The sequence below is a fragment of the Periophthalmus magnuspinnatus genome, chromosome 12 (assembly GCF_009829125.3).
Source record: "Periophthalmus magnuspinnatus isolate fPerMag1 chromosome 12, fPerMag1.2.pri, whole genome shotgun sequence".
NCBI lineage: Eukaryota > Metazoa > Chordata > Actinopteri > Gobiiformes > Gobiidae > Periophthalmus > Periophthalmus magnuspinnatus.
The window spans coordinates 1,085,027-1,109,092 of record NC_047137.1 but is presented as its reverse complement, the minus strand read 5'-3'; the positions used below and the strand labels follow the sequence as shown (position 1 = coordinate 1,109,092).

The 24,066-nt window shown below is 39.6% G+C and overlaps 1 protein-coding gene across 2 annotated transcripts in view; it reads right to left on the bottom strand.

The window, feature by feature from the left end:
* The window catches only part of osbpl8 (oxysterol binding protein-like 8), a 190,159-nt gene that overhangs the window by 160,772 nt on the left and 5,321 nt on the right, over positions 1–24,066 (bottom strand). The window contains exon 1 of one of the 2 annotated variants that reach the window (XM_055225663.1): positions 3,358–3,428. The exons of the other annotated variant lie outside the window; for it this stretch is intronic. The gene's annotated coding sequence lies outside the window, so the exon portion shown is untranslated. Of the gene's footprint in view, positions 1–3,357; positions 3,429–24,066 lie in introns of those variants that run through there. 2 annotated transcript variants of the gene reach the window in all.

The following is a 24,066-nucleotide window of genomic DNA, read 5'->3' as shown; positions in this document are numbered from 1 at the left end:
ACGTATTCAAGCAGAGTACACTGCCAAAGAATGCGGAGAGGTCAAACTTAGGTTCAAATGAAATGACCTCAGAATCACCTTTAGCTTTTTGCAAAGGCAACAGATTTAAAGACAAGTGTTAGCATTTCAAAACAGCAGCAAATTAGCACCCATAGTTTCTCTACCTGTTTTAATACATATATGGAGCATAGTGAAATTATAGGATGCATACTAGTGTTTTTTTTTTATTTTATTTTTTTTTCATCTTGGTTGTGTTTCTGATACTGTACTTAAAAACATGGTTCCTTATTTATTGTGAGCTGTCTTGCATCTCCACAAACCCAACTTTTTTGGCCTGTCTGTTTAGATGGAAATTATGTTCTTTGGCTATAATCTTCCACAGTATGGCAAAAAAAAGAAAACTTATCAAGGAAAATCTTCCTGAGAGTGGTTTTAAAGAACAAATACTATAAGTGAGAAAAGCGTGAACAATTTTGGAGTAGGGCTGCATTTTGTTTTGTTTTTTTTTTCCATTTATTTTTATTGTTTGAATGTTTTTTTGTTTTTTATACACAGATACTTTAACAATATCTGCTTTAGCATGCTGACAACTCAACGGCTTTTTTGGCACTTGTATTTCAATGATCAATACTTGTGTGTAAAGTTTGTGTCAGATACATGGTGAAATTATAGAGTGAGAGAGAGATTGTAGTGAAGAGTTTGAGGGCTTTAAACCACATCTGTCGTGTATTCAATCAACCAAGAAACTCTACAATCGACTACAGTCCTACTTATGTCCTACTTCTTTCTGGATGTGTGGCTCACACGTATAAAATCAGTCAGAGCAGTTTCAGATTGACACGGATCTAAATGTGTGACGCACGCAGCCTGAGAGCTACAGCTGTTACATAACACAGACAGAAACTGGGTCTGTGGCATGGACCAAATCAGCAAAAACAGGATCAGATAAGGGAGGAATAATGATTTGAGTACTTGCCCACCCAAATGTAGATCGATTGATTCTTGCTTGGACCTGTGTCCTTGGGCAAAGTTGAATCGAGATTGAGATTCAGTCATTTTTATTGGTCATTGATCAGAGTGGGTTTTTTTTAATTGAGAGGTCTACAGCCAAACCTCTGTCTGTAAAAAGCATGTGCTTTAGAGCAGAGTTCAGCCTTATTTTTTTTTGTCATAACAGCCATCACTATCTAATGAAAAAAAAAAATCTAAATTATTCTTAATAATATGTAAAACTAAGCAAATGCAACACTACGCAATCATGTATTAGAGTGGTTTCCACCTGAGGCCCACAAAGGCACAGCACGGGGACCACCAACACATCACAGCAAACTTAATAGTGCATTATATTGCACTTTACGTTTCAATTGAACCATCTTTAAGAAAATCTAAAGGAAAATATAACATTTGAATAGGTCAATATTTTGACTTACTTAAAGGTCCTATATTACTCAAAATTGACTCTTGTGAGCTTTTAACCATGTTATAATGTTACCGCCTCAAAAACATACCTGAAGTTGAGTTTTGTTTCATTCACACGTTTGAGTAATCCTTTATTATTACTCTGTCTATATCTCCAAAGCCCAACATGTTCTGTTCCACCTTGTGATGTCATGTAGTGCTACTTTTCAAGTTAACAGCTATATTTTACCTTTAGTTTGGCAGAACTTGGCAATTCCAAGGCTGAAATAATCCAAATGATTCTAGTAAAGGTGTATGGAGTTTAAAAACATAGTAGAGCACCTGTTACTACATCAAATTACTAGGTGGAACAGAATGTTTTCTGTTTGAAAGAAGAATTCATCCTAAATATGTAGGGTTTGTGTGTTAAACATGTGTGAAAGAAACAACACACAACTTCAGGTATGATTGTGATGAGGAAAAAACATAACATAGATCAGAAAATAGTATAGTATGGGCCCTTTAAACTGTTTCATTTTAGTAACTACATGCTTGCAGAGAAATAAACCTGACACAAAAAAACTTGACATTAGAGTGACTTGACATTATTAAAAATTGTTCTTAAAATGTGTTGATTAGTCCACCAGCTTCAGCTCTCACCTCAGGTGTAAGGCCTACATTATAAACCTCTAGATCCTTATTTAAAGCTAGCAAACCTGAACCAAAACACAAACTACAAGCTAATTATAATTCTGGCTACACCTGCGAAATAACAGAACAGACAAACAGTTCAAATGGTGCATGAGCTGAATACTGACAAGTTTTATAACTGTTCCAAATAAGCCTAGTTAATTTTCATTACTATTCAAGCCATCACTTGCACCTATTCTAAATGTGCTGTTCATTACATATTCAGGCAAAATACACTGCCAAAGACAGCAGGTTCAAATGAAACGACCCCAGAATGACCTTTAGCTTTTTTTTTTTTTTTAACCTGTTTTGGTACATCTATGCTATTGACAGCACAAATTATAGGGTGTGTATTAATGACTAATGGTGTCATGATACAAACATTTCAAACTCAATTTCAATAGGAATATACTTGATTCTCAATACCGATTCTGATACCACAAGGATAATAAAACACTCTTTCTATAGACAATAAAATGATATTTTCAACATTAAATATTTTCTTTTATATTATCATGTAGCCTTATATGTGTGTAATCGCTCAGTCATCCAGGTAGGTTCCATAGTGGTCCATGGCTGTATACTAGTCTTTGTGGTCCTGGTTTATGGTCATGGTTTCGATACTAGTTTCAGATAGTATCTGATTTTTCAACACTTTTGACAACCCTAATGCATAGTTACATGAAAGAAATACTTTAGATTATGCAAAGAAAACAAATTACACTACACAAATTATATTTGATTTGTTCATTATGACTTAAGTCTTTGTTCATGCTCTATTAAGGCTAAGTAAGCATAGTTATTATAAAGTGGAACCAAATATATATATATATATATATATATATATATATATATATATACTTTTTTTTTTCAGTATTGATACTGGCTTAAATGACTATAGTTTTGATACTAGTTTTAGTATCGATTCATAACTGTTTTTTGATACTTTTGACAACCCTCGTCTCAACTATAGTGTTAGCAGGTTTTGGATAGAATAAGACCCCATGGACACACAGGGACATTTTATTTTTTATTAAAAGACATATTACAAAAATCATTGCAGCTTTTGTGAAATGCTACATTAAACTGCATTTTTGCTATACATAACTTTAATCGTATGGAGGGATTTTACTATGCCAGGCGAGCCCCCAAAATGTAACCTATGATGCTAACCCTATTGAGTCGGGTTGTGACCAATGTAAACAATACAAAAGGAGATGCATTCTCAAACACTTGAAATAAAGTGCATAATAATAATAATAGACCTACCGCATGCACAGAAAGCAGGGGGAGGTTGGGTTCATAGTGAGATATTCAGATGGCTACAGAGAATGGCGTTCTGGCTTGAAATGCGGGCTAACGCTGCAAAGCTAACTGTGGAGAAGCAGACAGCACACCTCTGAATGTGAGAGGGAGGGAAGAAGAGAGGGAGGGATGGCAGGGAAAAAGAAACAGAAAGAGACAGAGAAGGAGGGAGGGAAATACAGAAAGCGAGGGGAAAAAAAGAAGGGAGAAGGAGAGGGAGGGAAGGTAGGTAGAAAGAGGAGGGAGAGAGAAAGGGAGGAAAAGTGAAAGAGGGAGAGAGAAAGAGAAAAAGTGAGAGAGAGGGTGGGAGAAAAAGAGGAAGAGAGGGAGAGGGCGGGATGGAGGGAGAAAGCGAGAGGGAGAGAGAGAGAAACAAACAGGAAGAGAGGGAGGGTGAAAAATGGAGATATGGATAGAGAGAAGAAGAGAGAGAGTAAAAAGGAGAGAGAAGGAGGGGAGAGTGGGAATGTGAAAGGGAGGGATGTGGGAGAGAGGGAAAGATAAGGTAAGGCAAGATTAGATAAGAGAGAGGGAGGCTTATTCAGTCCCCATTTTTGGTATCGGTAGAGCCTTAACTTTTTATAAACAACTCAAAACATGCACAATAGGTCAAATCCTCCATCTAAGGTAGTCTAGTTCAAGGTCTGGCACTGAAGAATAGGTCAAATGGACACATTTCACTACATGGACAGTCAAGTATGTCTTTACGTCTTCATTTAACCTCAGTTTTGTTAATAATAGTTTTTATCATATTTATTTGCAATATTTTCTTCTGAAAGTACCATGCAGTTCATAAGTGCTCATATTATTCTGGTGTATTGCACCATCCCCTCAATAAAACACATAAAACACCTTAGACCTTAAACGCCTTAGAGTCTAAAAGAAATAATGTGATTTGAATAAGTATATTTTTCAAAATCGAAAAATGTCCTTGGTGAAGTTAACGGCCTATTCAAGTAAAAAGTCCAATCATCAAGTCGTTTCGTAAAGTGTCACTGAAAAGGCTATAAAAGAGGTAGGAGGTAAAACGCATGAAAACTGTGACTGAAAATCTACACAACACAATAAGCATTGGGAGCAAGGTACATCTAAGGCCTGATGAATGTTCCGCAGTATGTCATTAAACTTATGTATCCTTCATTAATTAATTACTTGTGTTTTTACTGCAAAAACATATCTTCAAAAACATGCATTTTTGCTAGAATAAGTTGATTTCAAATATGGGCACTTCAGAATAGGGCTTCAAGATTAATCGTAAAGAATGCAATTATTAATTCCTTTGGAAACAAGAAATTTTCCTTTTTACGTGTTGCACGATAATATTAATCACCAATAATTTAGCTGATAATGATAATTAAGACATCACACCGATAATTTTATCCGGTAATTAGAAGCTCAAAATACACTGATTCAGACACTTTTCATACGACAAGAAGTGAAAACATGAGGTAGCCAAGAGTCCGTGCATCAACACTATAACTGGACACTGATGCTATCAGGCTGATGGGCTGAGACTATGAGAGAATCTAGTTGTATTTTAGTTCTTAAGGGGATGCGTGGTGCTGCTGTGACCATGTGCAGACCAGAAAACAGGGGGGTCATGCAGACACGTTTTGCTGAACAGCCCAATGTAGACGGGTTGCACAGGACAGTTTGCTTCTGCCTCTCTCCACTGACTTTATATTCACGTCATGGTCTATATTCACATTACACAGTGTCTGCTTTGAGCTTGTGTCACTTAGAATCCATCTCATGTTAGAGGAGCAGCCATGGTGCTGCGGCCCCACCCCTTTCCCTCTGTGTTTTCAAAAATGATATACAATACATTAAAGATGTATTAAAGGTTTTACTAAATTTCTAAAGTCTGTGCTCAACAGTTTGCTGTCACCACTCACTCACATAGTTAATATGTCAATTCAATCTGGAACATTCCCAATCGCTTTGAAAACTGCGGTTATTAAGCCTCTCCTAAAGAAGAGCAGTCTTGATGCCACAATATTGAACAATTATCGACCGATCTCAAATCTGCCGTTTTTAGGCAAAGTCCTCGAAAAAGTTGTTAACCAACCTTGAAATGAACAACTCCTTTGATGTCTTCCAATCAGGTTTTAGACCCCACCACAGCACTGAGACTGCTCTTATCAAGGTGACAAATGACATCCGCCTGAACACTGATGCAGGCAAAGTCTCAGTCTTGATCCTGTTAGATCTGAGTGCTGCCTTTGACACTGTGGATCGTGGGATCCTCTTACAGAGACTAGGGGACTGGGTGGGCATCTCTGGTACCGCACTAAACTGGTTCAAGTCCTATTTAGAAAACAGGGAGTACTTTGTTGAAATTGGAAAATGTATATCAGATAAAATGTCCCTGACCTGTGGGGTACCCCAGGGTTCAATCCTGGGACCCCTGTTGTTCAATCTCTACATGCTGCCGTTAGGCCAGTTAATACGCAGCAATAATGTGTCTTACCACAACTATGCAGATGACACTCAGATCTATGTCTCACTGGCAGCAGGTGAATATGGACCAGTGGATTCACTTTGCCACTGCATCCAGCAGATCAGTGTGTGGATGCAAAACAACTTTCTTCTGCTAAACTCAGACAAGACTGAAGTCATCATCTTTGGCCCACAGAAACACAGAGAAAGTGTCAGCAGTTACCTCCAGCCTCTCTCTCTAAAACCTTAAACTCAGGCTAGAAATCTAGGGGTAATAATGAACTCAGACTTGAACTTTAACAGTCACATCAAATCAATAACACCTGCAGCTTTTTACCACCTAAAAAACATAGCAAAAATCAAAGGTTTACTGTCAAAACCAGACTTAGAGAGGCTTATCCATGCATTTGTCTCCAGTAGGTTAGACTACTGTAACGGCCTGCTCACTGGCCTCTCCAAACGAGCCTTAACACAGCTGCAGTACATCCAGAATGCTGCTGCTCGGGTCCTGACTAGAACCAGGAAGTACGAGCACATAAGTCCTGTGCTCAGGTCTCTGCACTGGCTTCCTGTAGCTCAAAGAATAGACATTAAAGCAGCTCTGCTTGTGTATAAGTCTCTCCATGGTCTAGGTCCAAAGTATATCTCCGACATGTTAGTGCCATATGAACCATCTCGCAATTTGAGGACTTCAGGGACCGGCCTCCTGCTGGTGCCCAGAGTCAGGACTAAACATGGGGAATCAGGGTTTCAGTTTTATGCAGCTAAAACTTGGAACAGTCTTCCTGAAGATGTGAGACAGGCCTCTACTTTGACAATACTTAAATCCAGGCTCAAAATGGTTCTGTTTAGCTGTGCATACGACTGAAAGGTTTTTATTCTGCACTCTTCTCCTTTAATGGTAATTTTATGATGACAAAAGAAACATGGACTGATGGACTTTTATTAGACATAGTAAAGTGACAGGAAAGTATTTGAGAAGTGACAGGAAAGTTTTTTGTAAAGCAAGACAGTGTTTAAAGAGTGCGAGAGAGAGTTTTTAAAGGGTGCAAACAAGTGGGTGAGAGAGTTGCAGATTGGGTGATTATTTATGTTTTGATTTGTGTGATTTTAATGTCAATATCAATTGCTCTCAACATGGCATCAAAATAAACCCGCCAAAAGTTTGTAAGGACTGGACAAGAAAAAAAAAAAACATGCGTGAGGTTACAAGGTGATCCACCAACAAATATCCACCACAGAGGGAAAAATCTGTGCAAGTCTTTTCTTCGAGTAATGACACCTAAACAGAACTTTAAATTGTATCAATGTCAAACGGGCACAAATGGTACTCTTTTGGATAAATTGCAATACAGAGTCCCACCAGTGTTTGTCAAAAACTAGTCCCAACTCACATTTCCAGGCCTCTTTTGTTTTAGTGGTCAAATGACCATCATATGATTGACTAGTGCCATATATTTTTGAAATTTGTGACTTTTGTGATGGGTTTAATTGAAAAAGCTAAGTCCAGATTTGTTCAGGTGGGACTTGTGGAAAGCCAGGAAATAAAGATCTAGCACAATTTCTCACCTGGAAGTATCTAAAAAGATGGGAAGGCGGGAGATTGAACTCATAAGCCGAATGTGTAAATTAATCAAAAATCCCATCCTTATAGAAATCCTTAAAGCACTTCAATCCTTTATCATGACAAATAGAGAAAACTGGATCGGCAAATGTACGTTTGAACATATGGTTTTTTCAACAGTGGGGTCACAGGAATAGGATTAGCAAATTTAAATTGCTTCCTAAACTCAGACCATACCTTAAGAGTAGAAATTCAGGGGTTCAGACAGGGTTGGAGCTAAGGCCAGAGGGGTTGACAGAGACCAAGCCAGTTAATAAAGCAGAAAGAGATGATGAGGGGCATGACTGCGCCACTAGTTGACACCAAGGGACGTCATTTGATTTCGACCAGTATGCAATTCTAGTTACGTTCACAATAGAAAAACTGAAGTTTATTTTTTTGTTTTTTTTTTGCTTAACTCTAGGTCTTTTGCCATTCCACAAAAAATGTGAAACTGTGGTATCAATTACCTTTAGATACAAAAAATGGTAGATTTTGAAACAAAAATGAGAACTTTGGACACTCATCTTAATGGTATTAATTCTCCCAATCAAAGTGAGAGGGAGGGAAGCCCGCCTTTGAAAATCTGCCTTAATCTCTGCCAAACGGGGAGAGAAATTTGTGCAAAGTTCACATTTTAATCGTGTCTAGAGAATTGACAAAAACACTGAAATATGAACTGACAAACCAATACAAGAATTACATTTCAGAATGTTTGTACAGATCTAAACTACAGGCTTAGCGGTTTTGACAGACTACTTTGTCGTTTGTGGAGGAAATTGTGGTACTTCAGATATTGCAATTTGCTAATTGCGTCCATTCAAATTGCGGTTTTGATTTGTTTGTGATTAATCTTGTAGCCATAATTCAAAGGCAATAATGACTATGAGTAGACCACAGTATTTCCTCCAGAATGACCTCATGTCTGTTTAGGTGTAGTTAGGCGTGTCTCCAGTCTCACACCCTTCTACTACAGACTTATAACTACTAGGGATGGGACGATATATGATAATATCGCTAATTGCAGTAAAAAAGGTCCACAATTAATCATTCGTGGCATTTTTTAATAATCGTGATCATCGCGCACAATTATAATCGCCTTTACGGCCCCAGACTGCCTCATGTTTGCAGTTTCAATACAACAGCAAATGAGCGCACATCTTATATTTTATTTTTACCTACAATAATTCAAACTGCAGAATAAAACAACACCTTTCAAACGATAGACAAATGAAGTCTAATTCATACAGCTAAACACAAACAAAACACGGCATCCAATCCATCAAAAAATAAGGTCCTCTAGTTCTGAGTCCACTGTGGAATCTTTGCCACGAACCGCTCAGGGTTTGAGATGCCTCTAGTTTCGGCCGTGTCCCAATTCGCCAAAGTTCCATTAAATGCACCGTTTGAAGTGTTCGTTGAAGGGCACTTGTGTCACTTCTGGCGTGACACGGGCTATCCCATTTCAACAAGATAGCAGCTACACTGAGGACTACACATTTTCGGCTGGGTACTTTGAACGGTACTTCAAACGGTGCATTTGACAAATTGGGACACGGCCTTCGTTTATGCACTTGTCAAGCTCCATCTGTTTACGGAAAATCACGGCATGCCATACACCGTCGTGTTCTGCTGCTCATTGGCTGTAAGGGGAAAGCGTCACTAAATGTGTGTAATGTAATTGATTAATTCTACAAGGCGGAGAATGGAGCGTAAACTTTCAGTCATCTGTAGCACTGATTCACTGTCTGGGACTCCAGTAATCCACAATCCCCACCTTATTGGCCAACATTGGTGTCATTCAGAAGCTAACAGTTAAACACTGAGAAAGAAAGTCGGCACTGTCAGAAGTGTATTATGCCTGACATCGACAAAATAAACGTAAAAAAAGTGACGGAGCAGATTTCATGTTTGGAATACTTTCCTGCAGCAAATTGGACATGGAGGATCTAACTCACATATGTCAAACTCAAGGCCCGGGGGCCAAATGTGGCCCTCCACATCATTTCATGTGGCCCTCAACAGGGTAAACTAAAAGGTATGATGGTCTTAAAAGGTAATTTTATCAGGAGATAAGCAGTTATACAGCCACATTTTTACATCTAGGCTAATGCATATGCAATATTTGTAACTTGAACAAGTAATAAATACAGAAACAGTGAATTAACAAGTTAAAAAAGTAGTTACATTTATTTTACATCCGGCCCTTTGAAGGCAGATATTTTGCTAATTTGGCCCCCGGTGAAAATATGTTTGACACCCCTGATCTAACTTATTTTTTGGACATAAATTTTTGGCTGGATTATATTCTCTGGACCTGTATGGAACGAATGAGGCCATCTTTCTGGGAATATGTTGATGTATTACAGAACCAGAGTCCTCAAAGGTACACACATTGCCAAAATTCTTGGCACCCGTTGGTTAATAAAAGAAAAACTCACAATGGTAACAGAAATAACTTGAATCCGACAAAAGTAATAATAAATAAAAATTCTATGAAATGTAACCAATGAAAGTCAGATATTGCTTCTCAACCATGCTTCAAGAGAATTATTTAAAAAAATAAACTCATGAAACAGGCCTGGACAAAAATGACGATACCCTTAACTTAATATTTTGTTGCACAATCTTTTGAGGCATTCACTGCAATCAAACGATTCCTGTAACTGTCAATGAGACTTCTGCATCTCTCAGCAGGTATGTTGACCCACTCCTCATGAGCAAACTGCTCTAGTTGTCTCAGGTTTGAAGGGTGCCTTTTCCAGAAGGCATGTTTCAGCTCCTTCCAAAGATGCTCAATAGGATTTAGGTCAGGGAAAGCCACTTTAGAATAGTCCAATGTTTTCCTCTTAGCCATTCTTGGGTGTTTTTAGCTGTGTGTTTTGGGTCATTGTCCTGTTGCAAGACCCATGACCTGCGACTGAGACCAAGCTTTCTGACACTGGCCAGCACATTTCTCTCTAGAATCCGTTGATAGTCTTGAGATTTCATTGTACCCTGGACAGATTCAAGACACCCTGTGCCAGATGCAGCAAAGCAGCCCCAGAAAATAACAGAGCCTCCTCCATGTTTCACAGTAGGGACAGTGTTCTTTTCTTGATATGCTTCATTTTTACATCTGTGAACATAGAGCTGATGTGCCTTGGCAAAAAGTTCCATTTTTGTCTCATCTGTCCATAGGACATTCTCCCAGAAGCTTTGTGAGTGAATGAAGCAAAGACCGAGGTTATACTGTTTGGCTCTGGCAGTACCCTCACGGACGTGGGACCTCTTCAAAATTATGTGCGTCCCACAGTCACCAACCTTGGCGTCACCATAGACAGCGATTTTAAATTTGACAAGCATATTAATGGCGTTTTAAAATCTAGTTTTTATCATCTGCGGCTTTTATCCAAAGTCAAATCGTTTTTATCTTTTTAACTTTTTGAACAAGTCGTGCACGCTTTTATTTCTTCACGCCTGGACTACTGCAATGCACTTTATTCTGGCATTTCACAAAACTCACTTTACCGACTGCAGTTAGTCCAAAACTCTGCTGCACGACTTTTAACAGGAACCAAAAAACACGATCATATCACACCAATTCTTGCGTCTTTGCACTGGCTTCCTGTTAATTTTAGAGTTGATTTTAAGATTTTATTGTTTGTTTTTAAAGCTTTGAATGGTCTGGCCCCAGATTACATCTCGGACCTCATCAAAATTTACACCCCGGTGTGTGCTCTGAGGTCTGAGGGCCAGCTCCAGCTCGTGGTCCCTAAAACCAGACTTAAAACCAGAGGGGACAGGGCCTTTTCTGTGGTTGGACCTAAACTGTGGAACGCCCTGCCCCCCCACGTTCAAACAGCTCCCACTGTAGAGTGTTTTAAGTCTCGTCTTAAGACCCACTTTTATTCTCTGGCTTTTAACACCGTGTGAGTTGTGTGGTCCTCTGTGTTTTTCTTTTCTTTTATTTATTTTTATGTGTTTTATTGATTTTATTTATTTAATTTTTTTATGTCGCTTTGTCTCTGTGCAGCACTTTGGAAACAATTTGTTTATGAAATGTGCTATATAAATAAAGTGGATTGGATTGGATTGTGGCTTGTCAAAATGTAGTTTGGCAAATTACAATCTGGCTTTTTATTATGATTTGTTTTCAACAATGGTGTCCTCCTTGATCGTCTCCCATTAAGTCCACTTTGGCTCAAACAATAATGGTAAATGGTATAGCGCTTTTCTACCTTCAAGGCACTCAAAGCGCTTTACAACAAGGAACCACTCACCCATTCACACACACATTCACACACCAGTGTACGCAGACACTGAGGGCAAGGTGGGTTAAGTGTCTTGCCCAAGGACACAACGACAGCATTCATCTGTGTGAGTTAGAATCGCACTGCCAACCAGTGGATCTGACCGCTCAACCAATGAGATTTATGTTGAGAGCGGGATTTGAACCGCCAACCTTTGGATGAGTGGACAAACACTCTACCATTGTTGGTATGGTGCGATTTGACACTGATGTTCCATGACCTTGAAGTTCACCTTTAATCTCTTTAGAAGTTTTTCTGGGCTCTTTTGTTAGCATTTGTATTATCCGTCTCTTTGATTTGTCATCAATTTTCCCCCTGCAGCCACGTCCAGGGAGGTTGGATACAGTTCCATGAATCTTAAAGTTCTGAATAATATGTGTAATTGTAGTCACAGGAACATCAAGCTGCTTGAAAATGGTCTTATAGCCTTTACTATTAATCAGAATCAGAATCCTTTTATTGCCATCTTTGTGAACACAGTTCACAACTAGGAACTTACTTTGGTGATAAAGTGCAACATAAAACAAACTGAATAAATACAAATACAAATAAGGGCATGCACAAAGTTAAAAAAAGATATGCTTAAAAAATCAAATAAAATACTTAAGAGGTAGAAAATATATACAACAGCAGCATCAGAACAACAGTGCAAACATGACTTATTAAAGTGACCAGTGTTATAAAGTGTCCAATTTTGTGCAGATATTATAAAGTGTCCAGTTTTGTGCAAATATTATAAAGTGTTCATGAGACAAACGGCAGAGGGAAAGAAACTGTTTTTATGACGAGAGGTTCTGGTCCCAATGGACCGTAGCCTCCTGCCAGAGGGAAGTGGCTGAAATAGTCCATGTCCAGAGTGAGAAGTGTCAGCTGCTATACGGCCTGCTCGCCCCCGAGTCCTGGAGATGTACAGGTACTGTAGCGATGGAAGGCTGCAGCCAATAACCTTCTCAGCAGAGCGCACAATGCGCTGCAGTCTCTTGTCTGTCCCTGGCAGTGGCCCCAGCGAACCACACAGTGATGGAGGAGGTGAGGATGGACTCAATGATGGCCGTGTAAAACTGCACCATCATCTGGACTGGCAGCTTGCGTTTTCTCAGCTGCCACAGGTAGAACATCCTGTGCTGGGCTAACAGGCATGTCTATAATTTTTTTTCTAATCTCCTGAGACAACTCTTTCCTTGGCTTCTTCTGGTCCATGCTGAGTGTGGTACACAACATGTCACCAAACAGCACAGTGACTACCTATATTTAAGATTATCTCAATGACATGTAAACTGCAAATTTTGATGCGAGTAATGTAAGGAATGATGATCAGAAAGAAATTACATGATTTTGCTTTTTACATTTCATTTAAATAGCCTTATAACTAAAAAATCTGATATTATAATTTGATAGTGCATGTAACTGCAGCCAGTGATGTGACTCTGAATATATTTACCAAAATATTGTATCTAAATTGATAATTATTTATAGTTTATTTTGGTCAGCATGTCAAAACAAGTTAAACAAAACCAGTAACACCAACATAGCTGCTAATTTCACCATCCTCTCAGTTTTAATGCAAAGACCAGGGAAAGTGCCCCCGCCCGGGCAGTGGAGTTAATTGAGTGGGACACCATTCATGCTCTGATCTGCCAAGACTGTCCAAACTTCATAAGCAGAAGAAAATACCTGCTAATATCTCCTCTTCCCACTGTGGCCACCAACCTGAGCCAATTTAAGCCTATTTGTTCAGATGCTGTTTGAAGTAGCCAGCGCCAGAGCCTAATAAAAGCTCCGCTACAATGAAAGGACCACATCCCAATGAAGTTCAATGGAAAATAAACAGTGGGGTTTACAGCCGCTAAGCCTCTTGTAGGTAGCAACAAGAGCTGCACAATCAAGTAAAGCAGGCTCACAAGTATAATCAGATTTGTCCCACTGGTGGATGCACTTTACCACAGTGACAGGGCAGGAGCGTGGTGGCCATTTTGGTAAGCGTTGAAATCCTTAAACACAACAGCTTTATTTACTGAATATTACTTGCATATAGGGTTGGCAAAAGTATCAAAAAAGAGATACTAATCCATACAAAAACTAGTATCGAAACTAGATACTTATTTGAGCAGGTATCGATACTAAAAAAGTCATACTCACAATGCAGTAATGAACCTTTCGTGAATAGCTTTATAATAATCTTGAGCTGTATCAGAACAAGTATAAGACCACACAGACTAGTATATGGACCATTATGGAACCTACCTGGCTGGACTGGAGGGATTACACAGATATAAGGCCACATGGGAATATAAAGGAAGGTACTACATTTAATGTTGAACATCTCATTTTATAGTCTAAAGCAGTGGTTCTCAAATAGTGGGGGGGGCGGTGAGAATTCGGGGGGGGTCGAGTATGACTCCGCGTATGACACTGTAGTACTGCACGCAGCGCGCATGCAGCGCGCACGCAGCAAAGAGCAGGAGAGAGCGAACAGATCGTGACACAGGGCAGTGAACAAGAAACACTTTTGCTAAAGAGACACTATGGAAAACATTTTAACAGGGATGAAAAGAAAGGCAGAGATAGACGGAGGTAAAGTCACATGAAAAGTAAGACGAGGAAGTCTGATGAAGAGTATTTAGCACTTGGCTTCACCGTGACTCCGGTGGGACACGTGGACAGACCGGTGTCTGCTGTGGCAGCGGACAGTATGAAGCCAAATAAGTTAAAGCACCACCTCATTACACCTCAGTCACGCTGATAAGACGCTGGAGTTTTTTCAGCATAAACGTGCTGAATATTAACAACAATCATCCCGCTTTGTAAATGTCACTTAAAGCAGCAAGCACTGTTAGCATCATATAAGGTGGCACACCAAATTGCTAAATTACTTGTTTTAATTTGATATTTATTTAATTTTAATGTATTATTTTGATATGTATTTAATTTTAATTTATTCATTTGATGTTTATTTAATTTTATTTAATATGTAATTAAATTTCATTATATCATTTCATTTCTTTTATTTTTTCGGGGGGGGCGCAAAATTTTTTCTTCTTTATAGGGGGGCATGATAGAAAATAATTGAGAAGCACTGGTCTAAAGTAAGGGTTTATTATCATTTAGGTATTGTAATTGGTATTGAATTGAACAACACTACTTACAAAACTTGGAAATCATAATGCAGTCCCAATATTGTTTAAAAATACTGAACTAGCATAACAAAATCATTCAATCCTATAGCAGAGAACCAAATTTACACTTTCCTCTAGGTTAGAAAAGATCTGTAGTTTAAAGTAGACCTTGATGGACATGTGATTTGTGTGTAAATATTCTCATTTCAGTGTTGTTTTAAGTGTTAATGCTCCCAGGTAACCATTATACATAAAAGCAATATTGATAACATAATTGTATGTGCTGCGTTAATAGCTAATGCATACATCATAAATCGGGGCACAGCCGTGTGAGGGACCTAGTTGCCATTATAGAGGAGGAGAAGAGGGCCTTGGCATTGTAATATCCTTCCTTTAGCATTATGATGGTTTAACAAAAGGAGATGGGTCCTGTACATCAATGACACCGGGTCTGCACAGAAGAAATATTAAACTATAGGTCATCGGGAGCACTCGTAGACTATACAAAAAGTGGACTAAGTGAGTGTGACATCACCCATAGCGAATGGCTCCAGTCAAATGAAGCTCATCGAGGCTAGTGGTTACAGGGGCAAATTTGGAGCCAAGTTCTGACCGCGAGTATCACAGCAACCAAAAAAATCCATCTGGAAGCCCCTTCCTGCCCGTACCGGTGGTTGAGCAAGGAGCTGGTGCTTAGCAACACCATCAATCAAACCTGTTGCTAATGTTAGTAGGAGGCACCTGATTAGTCTGTTGTAATCTGTAAAGTTCTTATCTTGATTTACGGACAAAATGGTGAAATGATATCACAGAATCATGTAGAGCAGGTTAATACGAACATTTTAAGACCAAAATGATGAGGCTCACTGCGGTAGTTACACAGAGAGGGGTGTCACTTTTTCAATGTAAAGTGAATTGGAGCCGATGGAGCCGGCAGCGTACCCATGAGCACTTCCCATTTCGATCGCGGTTGCTAGGAGGTGAGCTACGTCCATTTATACATATAGTCTCTAGGAGCACTAGAACAACTGCTATTTTGTCTGCAGAAAGGAGAAGTAATTTGATTAGATTTGCAATTTAGAAATTATAACAAAGGCTTTTATTGCTTTATAACATTTGTATTTTAATCCAGGGGACAAAATTTCAGAAAATTTACCAAATTATGAACTACTACAGGTCCATGGAGACAAGCCCCATCAAGGTAAGCTACATGTCAAAACTGTGGAGAGGCTAGAACCACATCCGAGTAAGAATTTAAGGTATTTTGGAGTAATAGAACCACTTGTAATTAAATAAATGGTAGATGTGTTTGATGATATGCTGTGGAACATTTCATAACAATGCAATAACATCTCCAATAGAGACAAGCAGGCAGTGGAACCTCCATCAGCGAAGTTGTTCAGTGCAGGTCCATCCATCTATCCATTTTCTTCTGCTTATCCAGGGCCGGGTCAAGGGGGCAGTGGTCTAAGCAGGGACTCCCAGATTTCCTCACCCAGACACGTCCTCCAGCTCCTCCGGTGGGACTCTAAGGCATTCCCAGGCCGGCCAAGGGACATAGTCCCTCCAGTGAGTGCTGGGTCTTCCCGGGGCCTCCTCCTCGTGGGATATGCCCGGAACACTCCCCTTAGGGAAGCGTTCAGGAGGCATCCTGAACAGATGCCCGAGCCTGGCTCCTCTCTACTCCGAGCTCCTCCCGTGTGACCAAGCTCCTCACCCCATCTCTAAGGGTGTGCCTAGCCACCCTGCGGAGGAAACCCATTTTGGCCGCTTGTATCTGCGACTTTTCGGACATTATCCAATGCTCATGACCACAGGTAAGGGTGAGAACGTAGACTGACTGCTACATTGAGAGCTTTGCCTTTCAGCTCCTTCTTCACCATAACGGTCCGATACAGTGTCCGCATCACTGCAGATGCTTCACCAATCTGCTTGTCAATCTCACGCTCCATCCTTCTCTCACTCATGAAAAAATGATGGACACCCTTGTGCTTGAACATGGTGTTTGTTATGGACAAACTGTGACTAGCACAGAAGTTCAATAACAGAACACCGCTTGGGTTCAGATCAGGGAGGCCATTCTTCCTGATCACGCCCCTCCAGGTGTCATTACCCACATGGAGAACAACAGAGTCTCCGGTCAGTGCACTGTCTAGTACCCCTCCCCGGGATTCTCAGAAGTACAGGTACTCTGGACCACTGTTCAGCCCGTAGGCTGATACAACAGTGAGGGACCTGTCCCAGACCCAAAGGCACAGGAACGCGACCCTCTTGTTTACACATGGCAGCTGAGCTGTGGGGCAATGAGCAAGCCCACACCAGCCAGATAAATGGAGAATCCAGCCCCTCTCAAGGAGTTGGGTTCCAGAACCCAAGTTATGCGTGGAGGTGAGGTCGACTAGTTGGTAATGCTCAACCTCCCGCGCAAGCTTAGGCCCCTTTTCCTCCAGCGAGGTGACATTCCATGTCCCCAGAACCAGTCTCCATGTCCGCAGATCCAGTCGTCGTGGCCCCCACCTTCGACTGCTGCCCCTGCCTTCAACCCGGATCTCTCTGCACCGGCCCCTTATGGATCCTCCCACGGGGAAAGGTCCAGCCACCAGGCACTTGCTCTCAAGCACCCACCCCAAGCCTGGTTCCAGAGTGGGGCCCCGGTAATGCCAGTCCGGGCGACGTAACTATCCTTGATTGTTGATACATCATAAAGGGCTTCTGAAAGTGCAGGTTTAACTTGCAAAGCAAAAGCTGAATTTCATGGCTACCACCACATATTTAGGACACTCTCTTGGCTGTCCATGGCTTTAATCCAGATTACATTTTTCCCAATGAAAATAAACAATCTGGTTTTATCAGACAAACATGCTCTCTGACAATGGCCCCTTGACAATGTTAAAGAAAGCAAACCAATTCTGTTACATAAGCCCCGGAGTGCCTGTGTAAACATATGGAGGCCCATAAAACAGAGATAAATATACACTGAGATTAAAGACGGGACACCAGTGCTGTGAAAACTATGACCATTATCAGTTGCTATACCTATTCCTATAGAGTAAAATAGATACTTTGCAGTAACATCATGTTGGGAGTATTCTGCATGTATGTCTATGCAGGAATGTTCATCAGTTTCCATGGTGATACAATGCACACATTAGCAAACATAGCCTGATAAATTTTACAATCTGACAGATCTGAAAAGTCAAGAAAAAATACAAAATGGATTTAAACAACTCATCTATGACCTATAATCAATACAAGCATTTGTGGTCCTGTTTAGGTGTTTGATTTTCAACATAAAAGGTGAGAGTGACTAACTGAAAAAGGGCTGATGATAGCTAGCCTGTGACTGTAATATTATTTGAGAGGGAGGTGTGTAACGGTACAAATCAACTCAGTTGTTGTAGTTCCTGCTAAGTCAGTTCTTTCTGGCCAGATTGTGTTAAAACAAAGCTAAGATTAAAGTCTAATTTAAGAACCAGAGCTTCAGACATAGCAGTGCCTCTGGGTAGCATCATCTATCAGAGAATGTTGCTGACTTCAGCTGCAAAGTATCGATAAGAAAATCAGGATTTTGCTCTCCATCTGGCAATATAACACCGTCACCGTCTAGAATCTGAAAACAACCAATATATTTTGACATCCCTAATACAATTCCAATACAAATTTTTGCACTGTTTTGAATTCACAGTTATAAATTCACTTTCATCCATACAAAGGCAATCATAGCCTATTAGCCCCATTCAAATGTAGAGCCATGTGAGACTGTGGGGCTTAAATAGGAAAGAGCATTTGAATGGAAAATGACTTGGCTATTCTTACCTTTGAACAGAAGCAGCAGTTTCTCCAACACAAGTCTATGAAGCCTGGAAACTTCAGGACTCAACATGCAAATTTGTATGGGTGGAAAATATGGAAATGAATGGCTGGCTTAAACATGTATGAACTGCTTCTATTTTAAAACAAGATAGAATTTACTCTTGTAGATGAATATAGATATTGCACCGCAAAAACAACCATCAAAACAACATCACTTTTGAAGATTTAGGCACACAATATTATGGTAATCCATCAGATGTTAATGTAAATGTCAATGTCCAGTTTTCAAGTACTCGCTATATCACGGCTCACTTTTTGGCAGTCTCGCTGTTTCGCGGATTTTTTTTTCATGCAATTTTGCATCTTTTTTTTTACAGTGTATGAACGTGCATTTCGTTCTGCATCCTGATTGGCTAAGGGACGTGCTGTGTCTTTTGTACAGTACAGAATGCGTTCAGCCAAATTTACATAAATGTTCGATCCTAGCAGTATGATTCTGAAAGACTGGGGCGTCAAGAACGTGTTGGACGCCTTTAACTGGACACCTTTGCATTTGAGGACAAATGCCTCCGACACGTCATCTTGACGCGTGTCCAGAGCGTCTGTTGCAGTCTTCGAGTGCTTTGGATGTTTGTTTTCCTGGGTCTTTGTAGATGCTGCAGACCAGCTGAGAGAGTGACTTTAGTCTATTTATTACATAAAACCCACCAATGGAGGTGATCAGCTCTGCAGAGTGTCGGCATAATTAAGTTTGTGGCTGATGTCTTTCTACTCGTTACGGATGAGGTCACTTTGTCACTGGAGCGTAGTCTCTGATTGGTTGACGCTGCGTGTCAATTGCCAAAAAGTTCAGCTTTTTCAACTTTTGGACTCTCTACAGAGCGTCTGGCGCCTGAACGCTCAAGACATGCTGCGTCAACAACAGATTTGGGTCCAGGAGTTGAAATCACGGGCAATTCCCAAGTCTTTTTCCCATTTTTCATGTGGTATTGCCATAGTTTTGTCTGATTGTAAGATAATTCTGTAGGTATTGGCTGTTAGTTTTTTTGGTTGATTGAATATTTATTATTTTTGAGATGTATGGGGGGAGGGGGGAGATTAATATTTTTTGTATTGTAAACTCTTTGGATCATGGATTTCAGTTGGTGGTATTCTAGGTATTGTGTCTCCCTGATGCCAAACCTCTGGACCAGGTGTGGGAAAGAAAGCAGTTTGTTGTCTTGAAATATGTACTGTAGATGCGTGATCCCTTTCTCTCCCCATGAGTGGAAGTATATGGGTTTCTTATCTTGTAGGAGGTCTGTATTATTCCAGATAGATGTGAAGTCAGATGGTGCTATGGTGGAGTTAGTAATTTTATGAAATTTCCACCAGGCTGTCAGAGCTGAAGATATTGTTAAAAATTTAAAGCATGGGTGATGTTTGATTGTAAGGCCTTGGAATGGGAGGTCAGATATTGGGATGCCATCACAAATTGCCTGCTCAGTATCAGACCAGATGTTGTCTGAGGGGTGGGGGTGAGTCCATTTGAAAGTATATTGCAGTTGCATTGCTATCGAGTAGTGAAAAAAGTTTGCTCCAAATTCACCTTGTGATTTAGTTTTATTCTGGGAGGTTTATTTTGCCAGTAGAATTTTGATATTGTAGAGTCGAGGCATTGGAACCAGTTTGAAGTTGGAGGGTTTGGATCATGGAGAGGAGATAATTTATTTTGGGGAGAACTGACATTTTAACTCTTGCAATTCCGCCAATGAGGGATAACAGAAGATTCATCCAAAGTTGGAGGCTATCTGTGACTGATTTAAGAAGGGGGGTGTAGTTAAGACTGAACAGCTCTGACAGCCTGGAGGAGATCCTGATGCCTGTAATGGTTGGATTTTGACAGATGACTGCTGCAAGTAGTTCTATAAATATAGGGAATAATGCTGGAGAGAGTGGACATCCTTGTCTTGCTCCTCTATGGAGTGTAAATGGTTGGTGAGATCAGTCCAATAGTCAAAACTGTAGCTGTAGCTGAAGAATGCAAGATATGTATCCAGTTTATAAATGACTCCTCAAAGCCAAATCTTTGTAGTGTTGAAAACAGGAAAGACCAGTTTACTCAAATGCTTTTTCTGCATCTAATGGTACTATTATGGTTGGGTTTTGTTGAGCGGTTGAATATTGCATTCATCAAATAACACCCGCATTGCGGGTGTTATTTGATGAATATCTGTTTTTAATGAAGCCTGTTTGATGATAGAAGGGATAACTTTTTCAATTTGATGAGCTAATAATTTTGTAATGATTTTAAGGTCTGCATTAATAAGAGAGATGGGCCGGTAATTTGAGGATAGTGTCGGATCTTTGTTGGAACAATGGCAAGAGAATGGTCCAGAAATGCTTGTAGAACTCAGCAGGAAAGCCATCAAGTCCTGGGGCCTTGTTGTTGGGCATTAATTCGATTACAGTGTGTAGTTCCTTATCGTTTATTGGGCCCTCAAGCATGCCTATTTGATCTTGTGAGAGCTTTGGAAGAGGAATATTGTTTAGAAAGGCATTTATGTTTGATAGGGATGAAAAAAAGTCCTTCAATATGTGGTTTATTTCTTCTGGTGACTGTGTTGACTTTCCTTAATGCTGACAATTATCGCTTTTTCTTTATTTTGCTTTATTCGGTTAGCTAGATATTTGCCTGATTTATTATTGTGGTGGAAATGTTCTTGTCGTAGTCGGTGTGTCATAAATTTGGTTTTATTATTAATAATATGATTCAGCTTGTAATTATTCTGCCTTAGTTCGTCTTGTATTTTTTCTGTGGGGTTGCTTGCATTTATGGTTTCTAGTTGTTTTATTTTCTGTTCCAGTTCCTTTTGTTCATGTTGTTCTTTCTTTTTCTTATATGTTGAAAACGAAATGATGATTCCCCTCAATACTGATTTGCCTGCCTGATGTTTTGTTGGATAGGGTGCTACTGCAGTCAATTGATGATCGGACAGTTCTGTCTGGCTGGATTTGCCACAATGCGCTTTTATCGATAATGTAAACATGTTGAAAATGTTTTGCAATAATGATATAAAAGCTCTGCACTATAATGTGGCCTGAGGTTAAACCAACAAATATTTAGTCATTGAAATAACTGTCATTCCACAAGCCTTTGAAAAGAGTTAACTGTTTTATTATCTCTGTAGCCTTTACTGGAAGCTCCACTGTATCTTTAAGGATACAGGAATGGTCAAGATCTTTGTTAGGCCTGGAATATAACAGCTTTTTAGTAACCCCATGAATTTCACAATATATTTATTAAAATTTCAATTTCAGCCAGAGATAGATTATTGGTCTGTCTCTGGCTGAAACTGAAATTGTCAGGCAGATATTTAGACTTCTTAGCATATTGACTGTCGGCCTTAAATCTCTAGCATAGGCCAATATTTTGTTTTGGTTGATCTGCTGCCTAAAAATACCACAAAGCTTTATATGAAACCTTTAATATGAAGAGATATTTACACAAAATGTCATTACACAGCTTTCTTGTAGGTTTGTCTTAAAAAAGGGCTTGGGGGAGTCTGTAGTACATTTAAATTACATAATTTAGGGAAAATAAAAATTGTAAGATCTGCCCTATATATTGGCTCAAAAGATATTAGCAGAACTTATCGGTTGCTCTGTATTCTAAACAAAATCAGTATAGACAAAAAACCATATCTGTTGATCTCCAATTTCAACACCCTTTTAATGTGTTTTTAAAAAGACTCAAAATCAATATATATATATATATCAACAGTGCTGTTTCAATGCTCACAATCTTTTGAACAGAGCTAACATCATGGAGTCTTATCAAAAAACTACTAAAAAACATTTTTACTACTGAAATGCATGGTGTTCTTCTTTTATGGTTTTAACACAGCAATAGATCTCCAGATCAAGTTCTGATCAGATCAAGTTCTGATCTGGAGATCCATTGCTGTCACCCACTGTTCTTAACAGGTCAAAAGATGGGTGCAAATGCTGAGAACAAATTAAAAGCCCTATACCCTTTTTTCCTAAAAAAAAAAAAAAAAAAAATTCAGCGAAGTGTGTCATGCCCCAGTACAGATATAATTGTATAAGCAGCTCTTTGGGTCAGCTGTGTACTATCTGCATCTAATTAGAAACCATCCATCCATTTTCTTCTGCTTATCCCATGCCAGGTCATGGGGGCAGCAGTCTAAGCAGGGACTCCCAGCCTCCCCTCACCCCAGACACGTCCTCCAGCTCCTTCGGTGGGACCCCAAGTCGTTCCCAGGCTAATTAGAAACTAAATAGTTATTGTCTAGAAGTGTACATTAGTATACTAGTTTTTGTAAGCATTACCATCAGGGCAAAACTCTGGTTTGGTCTTTGAAAGTTGTGAAAAGTACTTATAAACTCCTCGTGGTGAATAATTAGGATGCATGAAACACAAAAGGCCTGTGACAATAATTACTATATCAACTTATCGTTCAATGTATTATATTAACGGAACCGTAATTTTTGGGGGTTAACATTTATCGTGGGCACTTTTCCTTTGCACCACTGGGAATCTTTGGTTATTTTTTTGGCTATATGATAAGCTGTAGAAGGTTGAAATAATAACTTCTATGACTCATTACAGATGCAAACTATGTACTTAAGTGTTTCATTCAGCTATGTATTAATTTATTGCAGCTCATGATTTTTATTTTTGTGTCAGTGTAAAATTAATATAGTTTATTGTCTATATTTATCAGCAATACTTCAAACTTTGTTATCGTGACAAGCCTAAAGGTAAGTGATGAATAAGTTTGACTACAAACTTTTTTAAATGAACTGGTTCTGTTTTTCACATTTTTAAGAGAGCAAAAATCACTCCTTTAAGTGTACATTTACGTACATTATGTTCTAAGAGGGAGTGTGGAAACTTTTGGTGATGACTTGCTGACAAAGTGAAAAAACAGATGGCCCACCTCAAAGCAGGACAGAGATGAGGGAATGTTCTCATTAACATTGAAGATGGCACTGACCACACAGGCTTAGATTACACAAGGAGACACTACGGATGCATGGCCTGTCCCACAGAATCAGGAAGAGGAGCTGTTGTTTTCTGGTGCTTAAGTGTCCTGTTTCTTGTCCCATTGGTGAAAGTGGAACCAGAGACACAGCAGGAGGGGGAGAGGGGGGCGGAGATAAGTGTTGCGCAGCAGTGAGGTCGTGGGGTCTGTGTGTGACGTATGTGGTGCTGTGAGCATTACAACACGCACTAGAAATCAGGCCATATGTTCCAACATAGCAGCCAACAATAAGGGCTGGAGGATAATGGAAATGTGGAAAAGTATTTTTTTTTTATAAACACACAAAGATTTTTACAAGACTGGGATAACATTAGAGCTGTGCCTAGGCCTGTCATGAAAAACACATTTTGAAGCAGGATATA